At 39.9% G+C, this 12,408-nt stretch overlaps 1 protein-coding gene and 1 long non-coding RNA gene across 51 annotated transcripts in view; one reads left to right on the top strand and one right to left on the bottom strand.

Annotated features, from left to right (window-relative positions):
• The window catches only part of TUT4 (terminal uridylyl transferase 4), a 122,899-nt gene extending 112,518 nt beyond the window's left edge, over positions 1 to 10,381 (bottom strand). For 47 of the 50 annotated variants that reach the window (XR_014052223.1, XM_081485330.1, XM_081485311.1 and 44 more), the window contains exon 1: positions 10,223 to 10,371. The gene's annotated coding sequence lies outside the window, so the exon portion shown is untranslated. Of the gene's footprint in view, positions 1 to 10,222 lie in introns of all 50 variants that reach the window. The other 3 variants (XM_081485304.1, XM_081485303.1, XM_081485335.1) reach the window with 1 other exon arrangement.
• Positions 10,382 to 11,664: 1,283 nt separating this feature from the next.
• LOC145504477 (uncharacterized) overlaps positions 11,665 to 12,408 on the top strand; it is a 41,894-nt gene continuing 41,150 nt past the window's right edge. The window contains exon 1 of the long non-coding RNA XR_014052228.1: positions 11,665 to 11,794. This is a non-coding gene — a long non-coding RNA (uncharacterized LOC145504477). The remainder of the gene's footprint in view (positions 11,795 to 12,408) is intronic.

The following is a 12,408-nucleotide window of genomic DNA, read 5'->3' as shown; positions in this document are numbered from 1 at the left end:
TTCATGCTTAATATTAATAATTCAACAATTTCAATTGTTATTTAGAACGACGTTAAAAAGTAAATAAACATGACAAGCTAAGAGAAAGATCAAAGAAAAAAGAAAAAAACTTTATGTTTTAGTAACTTTAACAGCACTTTTTCCTGCCTTCTGAACTAGGGACTTTGTATTTTTATTTCTCAATATGTACTGAAAATTATGTAGCTGGGCGTGCACTTGTTCAGATAAACAAATATAAACATGGAAGGTGTTTTAACAAAGATCATCAACATTAACACAGAAGGTGTTCAGTTAAAAGCTGTGAATACAAAGATAAATAATAGAATAGTCTCATGTATAAAAGAGGAGACAGTCATATAAACAAATAAAGACAGTATTATATGACATATGTTAAGGAAACTCTGAGGAAAGAGCCTAAGAAAAAGTGTTCATAATAGTGAGCTGTGAAAGAATTTTTCACTTGAGAAAGGGAGTAAGAAGGAATAAGACCTGTACATACTAGACAAAATACATTTATAAAATTTTAACAAGTTTTTTAGGATGCAAAAGAGCATGCATAATGATGAATACAGGAGATGAACTGGGAATGTAAATTAGTACACACATTTACATACCAAGTCAAGTTTAGCAAAGAGAAGCCATAGATTATAAGCAGAAGAGTGGCACAATTTCTGCTTCAGATTAACTTCTGCAGAACAAGAAGACAAAGATGAGAGGAAAAAAAGGTGCTACTGAAGTAAGTAAAAGTAATTAGCAATTACTATTCAATTATTAGGAGGTTATTTAGGATCTTATTATAAGCAATTTTGGTGGGATTGTGGAGAGGGAAAAGCTATATTGAAGGTAAATGGATTTCTTCCCAGAAGATGCTTTGGTATGGTAATAAGCACTGTAAATCTCTAAGAGAAAGATCTAATTTGCAACATTTCCCAGATTTATTTGACTAAAAAACATTTTTTGCCAGGACAATCTGTTAGCATCTGAAAGAACTGTGGGGAAAGGAAGTTTTATAACACTGTTCTATGAAACAGAAGGCCAGCACTAACTGAGAAAGGCAGAGGGCAGTAGAGGAAAACAATACCAAAAGTGAGAAACAGGAAAGAAACCTGACTGAAATACTGCCAGGCTGGGTTAAAGGCCTAACTACATATATAAAACACCAGTCTACTAGTTTATACAATTTGCAGATATTTAAATTCATTCTGGGTAGGGGATTAACAGAATGAATATTTCAACAGGGTATTGGATAGCATCACCGACTCAATGGACATGAGTTTGAGTCAAGCTCCAGGAGCTGGTGATGGACAGGGAAGCCTGGCATGCTGCAGTCCGTGTGGTCACAAAGAGTCAGACACGATTGAGCGACTGAACTGAACTGAAGAGAACACAACAGTGACGATACTGGTGAGGGGGAGGGATAAAACTCAAAAGAGGTTATACAAAGAGATTAGAGATAGATGAGAAAACTAAAGAAGTGAGAAAGATGTATACAGATATTAAGGAGATTGTGGTCAGAAGTAGAACCATGTCTGAACCATATGAGTAGCCGTGTCAAAGAAAGTTGAATACCACTGAAATACAGAAATTGAGGAAAAATAAAGTTAAGATGTTAAGTAACCTTCAATGCTACGCTTCCAACAGCCTGATATGATATGAAGAATTATACCAAAGTATCAGTGAATACAGGGGAGTGACACAGAAGCTCCTAGATTGAAATGACAAAGTCAGGTAAGAAACAGCCAGTAGGGTACCAGTCTTAGAAGAAGAGAAGTTGTAGAGGAGGATAGAAGAATAAACAGACACTAACTAGAAAAACATGGGTCTGGTTTTCTGGCTTTAAGGAAGCAGGTGTGAGGAAAACAAGCTACACACCTCCTTAGAGGATTTAGAATAATGGTTCCCAGTTTTTTTTCTAACACATCCAAGAAATAGAATACACGTCCAATAGAAGTAAAGAGGAACACAAGAATAGGGGATGGGAAAGGCTAGCTGTGAGTGGTTTAAAAGACCTTCCAAAGCAATTATGAAATACCTTCCTAAGGAAGTGTACCTCTCATATAGCGAGAATCATTGGTTTAAAACTGATACTATCACAGAAAGTGTAAATACAATTTACAAACCCAAACTAGCCATTTTTTACCTCTATGACAGAATACAAGACACTCATAACAATACCACAAGTGGCTATAAAAGTCCTGCAGCTCTTAAAATTTTTCAGTTTAAAAAAACATTTGTTTTGAAGATACAGCATTAGCTAACATATATATGTCTAATATGCCCATTCATTTATCTTTTCACATCTGTAAAGTTAACACAGTCTGGTAATGTTTTCACTTTATTTATTGAGACACCTTGAGTGTATGACTTGAGTAAAATTACACAAATGGGATTGGTTTATGACAAGAAAGAAGAGACATATTTTTTGGTTCGTTGCTTGGGCACTAGGGTATGTTTTTAGCCTAAACCAGCAGTTCTCAAACTTTTTGACCTCAGGATGCGTTTATACTTCAAAAAATTACCAAGAATCCAAAGGACTTTAGTTTTTGTGGATTATAGCTATGATATTTACATCATCAGATATTAAAACTGACAAACTTTTCAAATACAAGAATACACTATTAACTTATTCTATAAGGCCAGTATTACCCTAGTACCAAATCCAGAAATTACAAGAAAACTATACACCAATGTCTCTTATGAAAATAGATGCAAAATCCTCAACAAATTCTAGCAAACCAAATCCAGCAACAAAAGGTTATACACCAGGATAAAGTGTATTCTAACCTAGGAATGCAAGTTTGGTTCAATATAAAAATCAATCAATGTAATGCACCATATTAATAAAGGACACAAACCACACAGTTGTTTCAACTGACACAAAAAAAGGATTTGATAAAATCTAATATCCTTTTACAATAAAATAACTCAACAAATTGGAATGGAAAGAAACTCTCGTCAACCTGACAGAAAAAACACATGTGACATCACACTTAACGGTGAAGGACTAAATGTTTTCTCCTCTAAGAACAGAAACAAGACAAGGATGTCTATTGTCTTCACTTTGTTTTATTGTTATTTATTTATTTAGGCTATACGGCTTATGGGATCATAATTCCCCAATCAGGGTTTAAACCTGGACTATGGAAGTGAAGGCACCAAGTCCTATCTACTGGACTGCCAGGAAATTCCCTACTGTCTTCACTTCTATTCAATACTGTACTAGCCAGGACAATTAGGCAAGAAAAAGAGATAAAAGGCATCCAGAATGGAAAGGAAGAAGTAAAGAGATCTATGTTTGCAGATGACATGATCTCACATATAAAGTCCTAAGGAATCTACAAAAAAGTAATTTGAGCTAATAAATTAGTCTAGCAAGGGTGCTATCCAAGATCAACGTACAAAAATCAATTGTATTTCTATACACTAGCAATGAGAGTCCAAAATTCCATTTACAATTGCTTCAAAAAGAATAAAATACTCAGGAATAAATTTAACAAAAGAAATACAAGGTTTTCTTCAAAAACTGACAAACAGATCCTAAAATTCACATGAAAATGCAAGGGACTAAGAACAGCCAAAACAATATTGAAAAAGAAAAGTAAAGTTGGAGAACTCACAACTTCAACTTCGATTTTCCAACTTCAAACTTTCTACAAAGCTACAATAATCAAGACTAGGTGGGTGGTACTGGCATAAGCACAGACATACAAATCAATGGAGACTCCAGAATCAATTGAGAATCCAGAAATAAACAGAGACATTTATGGTCAATTGATTTCAACAATGACACCAAGACCATTCCACAAGGGAAATAGCAGTCTTGCCAATAAATGATGCTGGGGCTGGGACAACTGGACAGCCGCATGAAAAAGAATGAAGTTGGACCTCTACCTCACAGCACATATAAAAATTAACTAAAAATGGGTCAAAGAACTAAATGTAAAAGCTAAAACTACAACTGTCAGAAGAAAACACAGGTGTAAATTTTTATAATCTTGGCTTATCTTAGATATGACTCCAGAAGCACAGGAAAAAATAAACATAACTTTATCAAAACCTAAAACTTGGGTGCTTGAAAAAACACACTCCAGAAAATGAACAAAATGGCAATTCCTCAAAAAATTAAACAAAGATTTACCACATGATCCAGCAATTCCACTTCTAGGTATATTTCCAAAGAACAGAAAGCAGGGACCCAAACAGATATTTGTATGCCCATATTCACAGCAGCATTATTCACAAAAGCCAAAAGGCAGAAGCAACCGAAGTGTCTATCAACAGATGACTAGAAGAACAAAATATGGTATATACATAAATACAACAGAACATTATTCAGCCTTAAAAAGGAAGGAAATTCCAACACATACTAGAGCATAGAAGAACCCTGAAGACACTGTGCTAAACGAAGTAAACAAGTCACAAAGGACAGATATTACATGATTCTAACTACATACAGTAGTCAAAGTGATAGAAACAGGAAGTAGAATGATGGCTGCTAGGGGTTGAGGGGAGGAGGGAATGAGGAGTTATTGCTTAGTGGGCACAGAACAGGAAAAAGGAAAAAGTTCCGAACGTGGATGGTGGTGATGATTGTGCAACACTGTGAATGTACCTAATATCACTGAATATACACTTAATAATGATTAAAATGGTAACTTTTATTCATATTTTGCCACAATTCTTACATTTGAAAAAGAAAATGAATAGACAATGCACAAAAGGGGAGAATATTTTTGCATATCATTTATCTAACAAGGATCTAATATCCAGAACATATAAAGATTATAACGATAAGACAAATAATCCAATTTTTTAAATGAGCAAAGAATTTAAACAGACATTTCTCCCCATAAAATATACAAAAAGCCAATAGACATGAAGAGATGCTCAACATCATTAGTCATTATGCAACTGCAAATCAAAACCACAATGAGATACCACTTCACCAATTAGATAGCTATAATTTAAAAGATAGACAATAACAAGTGTTGGTGAGGATGGGTAGAAATTAGAACCCTCATATATTACTAGTGAAAATATAAAATAGTGAAGCCTCTCGGGAATATACTTCAGCAGGTTCTCCATAAAGTTAAACATAAATGTATCAAAACCCTCACCAATTCCACTCCTGGGTATACATCCAAGAGAAATGAAAACATATATCCACACAAAAACTTATACATGAATGTTCAAAGCAACAGTATTTGTAACAGCCAAAAAGTGGAAAAAACCCAAATGTCTATCAAATGATGAATGGCTAAACAAAATGTGGTATCTCCATAGAATACATTCCATACAAGGTAGTATTATTCAACCATAAAAAGGAATGAAGTGCTAATACACGATATATTACTGATGAATCTTGAAAACATTATGCTTCAGTGAAAGAAACCAGGCACAAAAAGCCACATATTATACGGTACTACTTATATGAAACGTCCAAAATAGGCAATTCCAAAGACAGAAAAGCAGTTCAGTGGTTGCCAAAAGCTTGAGGTGGGGGGATGCAGGGTGATTGCTAAAGGGCATAGGGTTTCTTGGAGGAAGATGAAAATGTTTTGGAATTAAATAATGGTAATGGTTACATAAGCTTATGAACATACACTGAAAAGTGCATGCTTTTCTTTGGCCACACCTTCTGGAATGCGGGATCTTAGTTACCCAACCAGGAATCAAACCTGTGTTCCCTGCATTGGAAGCATGAAATCTTAACCGCTGGACCACTAAGGAAGTCCCTGAACTGCATGCTTTCAAAGGGTGTTTTATGGTACTGAAAATTGTATCTCAAAGCAAAAGCAAAAAAAAAATACACGATTACACATTCCAATAGCCATCAAAGCAATAATGTTTTCACATGTATCTATCATTCTACATTCCAGGTGAGAAAATGAAAAGGGAAATATCTTAACATTACTATGAAAACAATTATTGCTCAGAAACCCCAAAAAGGTTCCCCACATAGTTTGAACATCACTGACCTAAACTAACACTCAGCACAAGAATAGGCTTAAATAGTTAATAACCAATCAATTTTAATGATAATTAAATTATTTAAACTACAATGTATAGCTAAGACTAACAAAATGCAATTAAATTTCATTGTCATGTATAATTAATACTCCATGTTCTTACAAGATAGCTTTTGACAACCTATGTGACTATTTTGAATTTAACACCCTCTGCATACTAAATTTTGACAACCTAAGCTTGAGGTGCAACATAGCATAGTGGTTAAGAGCTCTAACTCTAGATGTAGACACCCAGAGTTCAATTCCTGGCTCAGCAGCAAACTAGCTCTGAGATCTTATCCAAACTATTTAGTCTTTCTGCAGCTACTTTTCTCACCTATAAATGCTGATAATATATAAGCTGTTGTGAGGACTGAGTTAATAGTCTAAGATCTTTGGAAAGAAACAAATAGTAACTATGCAGTAAGTTACTTATTATCATTGTAAATCAAATACCCATTTAAAACTACCAGACTACTGTGTGTCTGCCTCTTGAGAAATCTGTATGCAGGTCAAGAAGCAACACTTAGAACCGGATGTGGAACACCAGACTGGTTCAAAATTAGGAAAGGAATACATCAAGGCTGTATATTATCACCCTGCTTATTTACTTTATATGGAGAGTACATCAAGTAAAATGCCGGGCTGTTTGAAGCACAAGCTGGAATCAAGACTGCCGGGAGAAATATCAATAAATTCAGATATGGAGATGATACCACCCTTATGGCAGAAAGCTAAGGGGAACTAAAGAGCCTCTTGATGAAAGTGAAAGAGGAGAGTGAAAAAGCTGGCTTAAAACTCAACATCCAAAAAACAAAGACCTGGTCCCATCACTTCATGGCAAATAGGTGGGGAAGCAGTGGAAACAGTGAGAGACTTTATTTTGGGGGGCTCCAAAATCACTGCAGATGGAGACTGCAGCCATGAAATTAAAAGACTCTTGCTCCTTGAAAGAAAAACTATGACCAACCTAGACAGCATATTAAAAAGCAGAGACATTACTTTGCCAACAAAGACCCACACAGTTAAAGCTGTTTTTCCAGTAGTCATGTATGGATATAAGAGTTGGACCATAAAGAAAGCTGAGTGCCGAAGAATTGATGCTTTTGAACTGTGGTGTTGGAGAAGACTCTTGAGAATCCCTTGGACAGCAAGGAGATCAAACCAGTCAATCCTAAAGGAAATCAGTCCTGACTGTTCATTGAAAGGACTGATGATGAAACTCCAATACTTTGGCCACCTGATGAAAAGAACTCATTAGGAAAGACCCTGATGCTGGGAAAGAGTGAAGGCAGGAGAAGAGGACGACAGAGGATGAGATGGTTGGATGCCATCACTGACTCGATGGACATGAGTTTGAGCAAGTTCCAGGAGCTGTGATGGACAGGGAAGCCTGGTGTGCTGCAGTCCATGGGGTCACAAAGAGTCGGACATAAATGAGCGACTGAACTGATTATATGACTGAATTCCCTGAAGCAAGAGACTATCTTCAATAAGTTTATACCTCTAAAATGTAGCAGTGTCTAGCATAAAGTACAAATGCAAATGTTTGATGATTAAATGATGAATGAATGAGCAACCTCAGGCAGTTCCTCCTATAAAACTGGGAGAACACTTGATACATCTGAGAAGCAATGTGGCATATGTAATAAGAAGAGTACGCAGAGCTGCTTTCAATCTTTCTAACTCTATGATCTTAAGCAAATTAACCAATATCTGAGTCAGAGATTCCTCATTTATAAAACAGGTTTCATCGGGGTGTTACATTGGACAAGTGAAAAAAATACACAGACATGTCTAGCACAATGCCTGAAACAAAACAGGTATAAGCTTAGTTTAGTGTAAAAAAATTCTAATTCACTTAGTCCAGCAAAAGCAATCTTAATTCCTCGAAAATTAAGAAGAGAAAAAGTCTACATATCCTGCTTTACTACAGTATCCCTCTCCCTTGCCTGTTAGTCTTTATAGAATTGTTCTTTTTTAGAACATATTTCTATCTGCAGTAGCAACTTAATTCAACCACTTGCAGTTTACATTAGGAAGTAATACAAACACTGAATTTGTTTAATCAAAATGGTCTTTTTTTAAAAAAAAGGATAAAATTTACTGACATCAGCATTCATACATAAGTCCTATTTATAGCTTTTCTGACATCAGAAACTTTCTGCAGAAATAAAATTCATAACCTTTCTGTACCCAAAGATCCTGATTTGACATTATATAAAGAATACAACATAATTAATCCTGCTTATTATGCATGTCAAGGTTAACTTTGAGGTCAAAAAGTTCTCCAATTACTCTTACTAAAATGACTCTACTCAAAACTAAAAAAAATTCCCTTTAAACAGCTTTTTATTAAGAGATATTTATAGTTACAAATATAAATTTTTATTTAGAAAGGTCTAAAATTATAATGTAGACACTGTACTGTTCCAGTTACATTAATTAAAATTAAATGTAACATTAGAAGTGATTTACAATACTGAACTAAACTTATGTGCATGATAACATCTTGCTAGTTTGTCTGTTACTAACAACCTAGGGAAATGAACAGATTTTAATGTCTTTTTTGTATTTAGATTTTGCTAGACTTAAAACATTAAATGTTAATAACTTTTCACTTCCTTTTCTGTATTATTTCAAGAAAGCTTTATTTTTTCATTAAATATCATCTTTCTAAAGCCTAAAACAACTTAAAATTCTTATCTGCCTCAAAGTATACGGTTTTTAAGATGCACTCTAAAATTTGTTTATAAAAGGATCATAGTACACTAGATACTAGTAAACTCATTGTCTTAAGCAGTTTTCTAAATGAATCAATATTTCATAATTTTACAAGTTGTGACTAATCCATACTAGGATGCAGTGTAGTGCAACAATTTCTAAGGAGACATATATACAAGGGTTCTGAGCCTAAAGAAAATTTCAGCGTACATTTTACTCACATACAGAACATGCTGACTGATAGTAACCAAAAAAAAAAAAAACTATCCCACAATTCACCACCCTGATATAGCATTCTCTCTAAATTATCATATCCAGGTGGGTTACCCAATTTTAATAACTAATAGTTCTCATCACTTTAAAACAGAAACAGGGTATGTTCTGTTTCACCCAGTGTTACACATTTCGGGACTACAAGACTTGTGGGGGCGGGGGGGCGGGCGCCGATCTTTGGAAACAAAAGGTAACTTGATCCATTCTAGCTAATTACTAAATGCATACCAACAATACAAAACTCGAATTGCATTTCTGGACACTAAGAAGATCACAAAGGGAGCAGAACGTCAAATGAGTAAGGAACTACTTTTGTATTAAAAATATATCAAAAAGAAGAAACATGGTACACCGAAACGACGATCTCGCGCAAGGTACAAAATTCATCCGATTAAAAATTTGATCATCTAAAAAGAATTTAATCAATGTTGTTAAAATAACAGTAATTCATCGCATCCACATACGACTTGAAATCCCGATGAGGTCTTTCTTTCAGGTCTAAATATCTCATTCTTTTCCAATCCGGATACCAAAAGGACCTGAAACCTCTCGCGGAGGCGTACAACACTCTCGGCGAGTGCTGTCTGTTTACAAATACGAATCTCACAGTTTCCCACGTCAAAAGCATTCATTACCACCATTCGACTGGGGGGGCGGGGGGGAGAGAAGGCGGGCGAGCAAGAAACGAAATCCTCACAGACACCTCTGCCTTCTCTCCTCCCGACAAGGGCGATCCCTGAATAAATATTTATTATGTATTATACGCGTGTGTGTGTCTATAAGTTATATACGTAGTCTATATCAAAGCCAGGGTGAAAGAAAAGGCATACAGGACAGGGAATCCTACTGGACCCCAGAGAATATTCACTCCTATCCCGTTAACTCAAAATCCGCCGCCTGGGTCTACAGGTTTCGGCTCGGGGCCGAGAGCCCCAACCTCACCGTGGAGTTCGGTCCTAAAGCGCCCCGGTGCCCAGCTCAGGAAGCCCAGGCCGCCGCCCCTACCTCCCTCATCCCCGCCTTCCCCTGGGACACCCGATGCCCAATCCAGCAAAGAAAGAAGTGTCAGGCCCCAAGAGGGCGGCTGATACGCGCTCGGGCCGGGACCACGACACCTGCGAGGCGCGGCACCTGAGGGCGAAGAAGGGGCCGCCCGGCCTGCCTCGAGCACACCCCCTCGGGCGCCGGGTGCTATGCCGCGGCCGGAACCTCCGTACCTGCGAGGCCCGCGAGCTACAGGCGCGCGCGGCGCCTCCTCATCTCAGTGGCTCCAGCTCCCCCTCCACCTCCCGCTGCCGCCGTCACCGCCGCCGCCGCTGGAGGCCAGGACACGACGAGCTCAGGGCTCCACCGCCATGTCCGCCGCGCCGCGAACTGCATTGTGGGGGGGAAGGGATGGGGAGGGGGAGGAGAGAGGGGGAGAGAAAGAGGAGGACCCGCTAAGGGGAGGGGGCTGAGGGAGAAAGGGAGCCAGGGGAGGGGGGAGGGGAGAGAGGGACAGAGCCCTGAATGGAGTCCTGACCCGGGCGGGGGTAGGGAACAAACACACAGGAGACCCTGGGTTGGAGGCGCGGAGGAAAGGGTTTGGGGGTGCCCCTTCCTTTCGTTCTAGGGGCCCCAGGGTACTGGTTAAATCGGGACGGGAGGTAGTAAACACCAATGGGAGAAGGGCTACATTCAGGGGCTTGTGGTGGAGACGGGAAACAATAGTGAGGGGGCCGAGGTGGGAAGATAGCTCACTCACACTCACGCTGTGGGAAGGGGCGAGCGCGCGAGGACACTCGTTAGCCCGCGGGAGGGGGCGGGGCCCCTCTAGCGTTGGGGGAAGGTTGAAGTCACCGCGGGCTTGCGGGGAGGGGCGGGGCCCCCGAGCGGGGGTCGCTAAGTCTAACTCCCTGCCGGGGCCCCACGGGAGAGCGGCGGGAGGACCTCTATTTGCCTGCGGAGGCCGGGGTCGCGGGCACTGCCACCCTGCTTAGGTCTGGTTCCTGGGCTGTGAACCTCCCCGCGGAGGCCCCCAAGCGTCAAGAGGGCCCGAAAGCCAACCCCCGGGGGTCGGAAACCCCGGCCTTGGACATGCACCCTCCGGCCTGTGTACTGACCTGGCTCGGCCCCGGCCTCCGCGGACCCTGGGCGGTTAGCCCGGGCTTCTGACCACCAGCGAGTAGGCAGACAGAGGAATCGAATCCTCTGGGTCTCCCCCCACCATTCCCCATCTATTCACCTTTGCCACCAGCCCACCAAAGCTGTAATCCTTTTCTTTTAAAATGCAGCCAATTTCTGGAGTTAGGAGCCCAAGAGAAATCTCAAGAGTATCCCCTGGCTCCGCGCGCCGCCCGGAAAAAGATTTTAGAAATCACTTATTTAGTTTTACGTGGGTTTGGAGTCAACTACCATCCATGAGCCTCCTCCCCCTTTTGCTTTTAATATAGGTTCCTCCATGTAATTATTTAAAGTCCCAATAGGAAAGGATTTATGGTTTGGTTAATTTTTTAGTCGTGTCCGACTGTTTGCAACACTTTGGACTGTAGCCCACCAGGCTCCTCTGTCCATGGGATTTTTCAGGCACGAATCCTGGAATGGGTTGCCATTTCCTCCTCCAGAGAATCTTCCCCACGGAGGGATTGAACTAGTGTCTTCTGTGTCTCCTGCATGGCAGGTGGATTCTTTACCCGCTGAACGATCTGGGAAGCCAAGGTCCTAATTTTTTTAAGGACCCAGCCTTGGAGATTATTCAACCAACCTCTAACCTCAAAGCTGGACAAATCACACAACTATAGTCCTTGCAGGTGACACATGCTAAGGCAGGAAAAGGATATGATAGGGTGGACGTGAGGGAAGATGCAAAATCTTAAGTTTACAAGATGCCATTTATTTGCTATGTCGTGTCGGACTATCTTGTGACCCCGTGAACAGTAGCCCACCAGGCTCTCTGTCCATCAGATTTCCCAGGCAAGAATACTGGAGTATCCCCTTCTCCAGGGGATCTCCCCCCACCCAGAGATGGACTGGCATCTCCTGCATTGGCAGGCACATTCTTTACCACTGAGCCACCTGGGATACTGCCTAATAAAATTTCTCATGATGTGACTCAGAGGCTGGAACCTATAAAGGTTTACAGAGGGGGCCTTCCTCTCTGCAGGATCCATCTTCTTTGCACTCCAAAACTGGTTACTTCTTATTTATCTGTTTATATGTATATGAATCTGAAGTTTGATGAGAAGGGACCACTAAGTGCTAGTCATTGAGCTAGAGATTTCATATGTTTCTCCATTTAATTCTCATAACAGAGATTTCTCTCTGCTGATGAATGGTTAGAACGCTGAGCCTCCAATGCAGGGGATTCAGGTGTGATCGCTGGTCAGGGAACTAGGATCCCACAAGCGGCACAGCCCCCTGGCAA

The sequence above is a fragment of the Giraffa tippelskirchi genome, chromosome 5 (genome assembly GCF_054371585.1).
Source record: "Giraffa tippelskirchi isolate mGirTip1 chromosome 5, T2T-mGirTip1v1.2.pri, whole genome shotgun sequence".
In the NCBI taxonomy this organism is placed as follows: Eukaryota; Metazoa; Chordata; class Mammalia; order Artiodactyla; family Giraffidae; genus Giraffa; species Giraffa tippelskirchi.
Note: the sequence above shows the minus strand (reverse complement) of the source record. Positions and strands in the feature narration are given on the sequence as shown.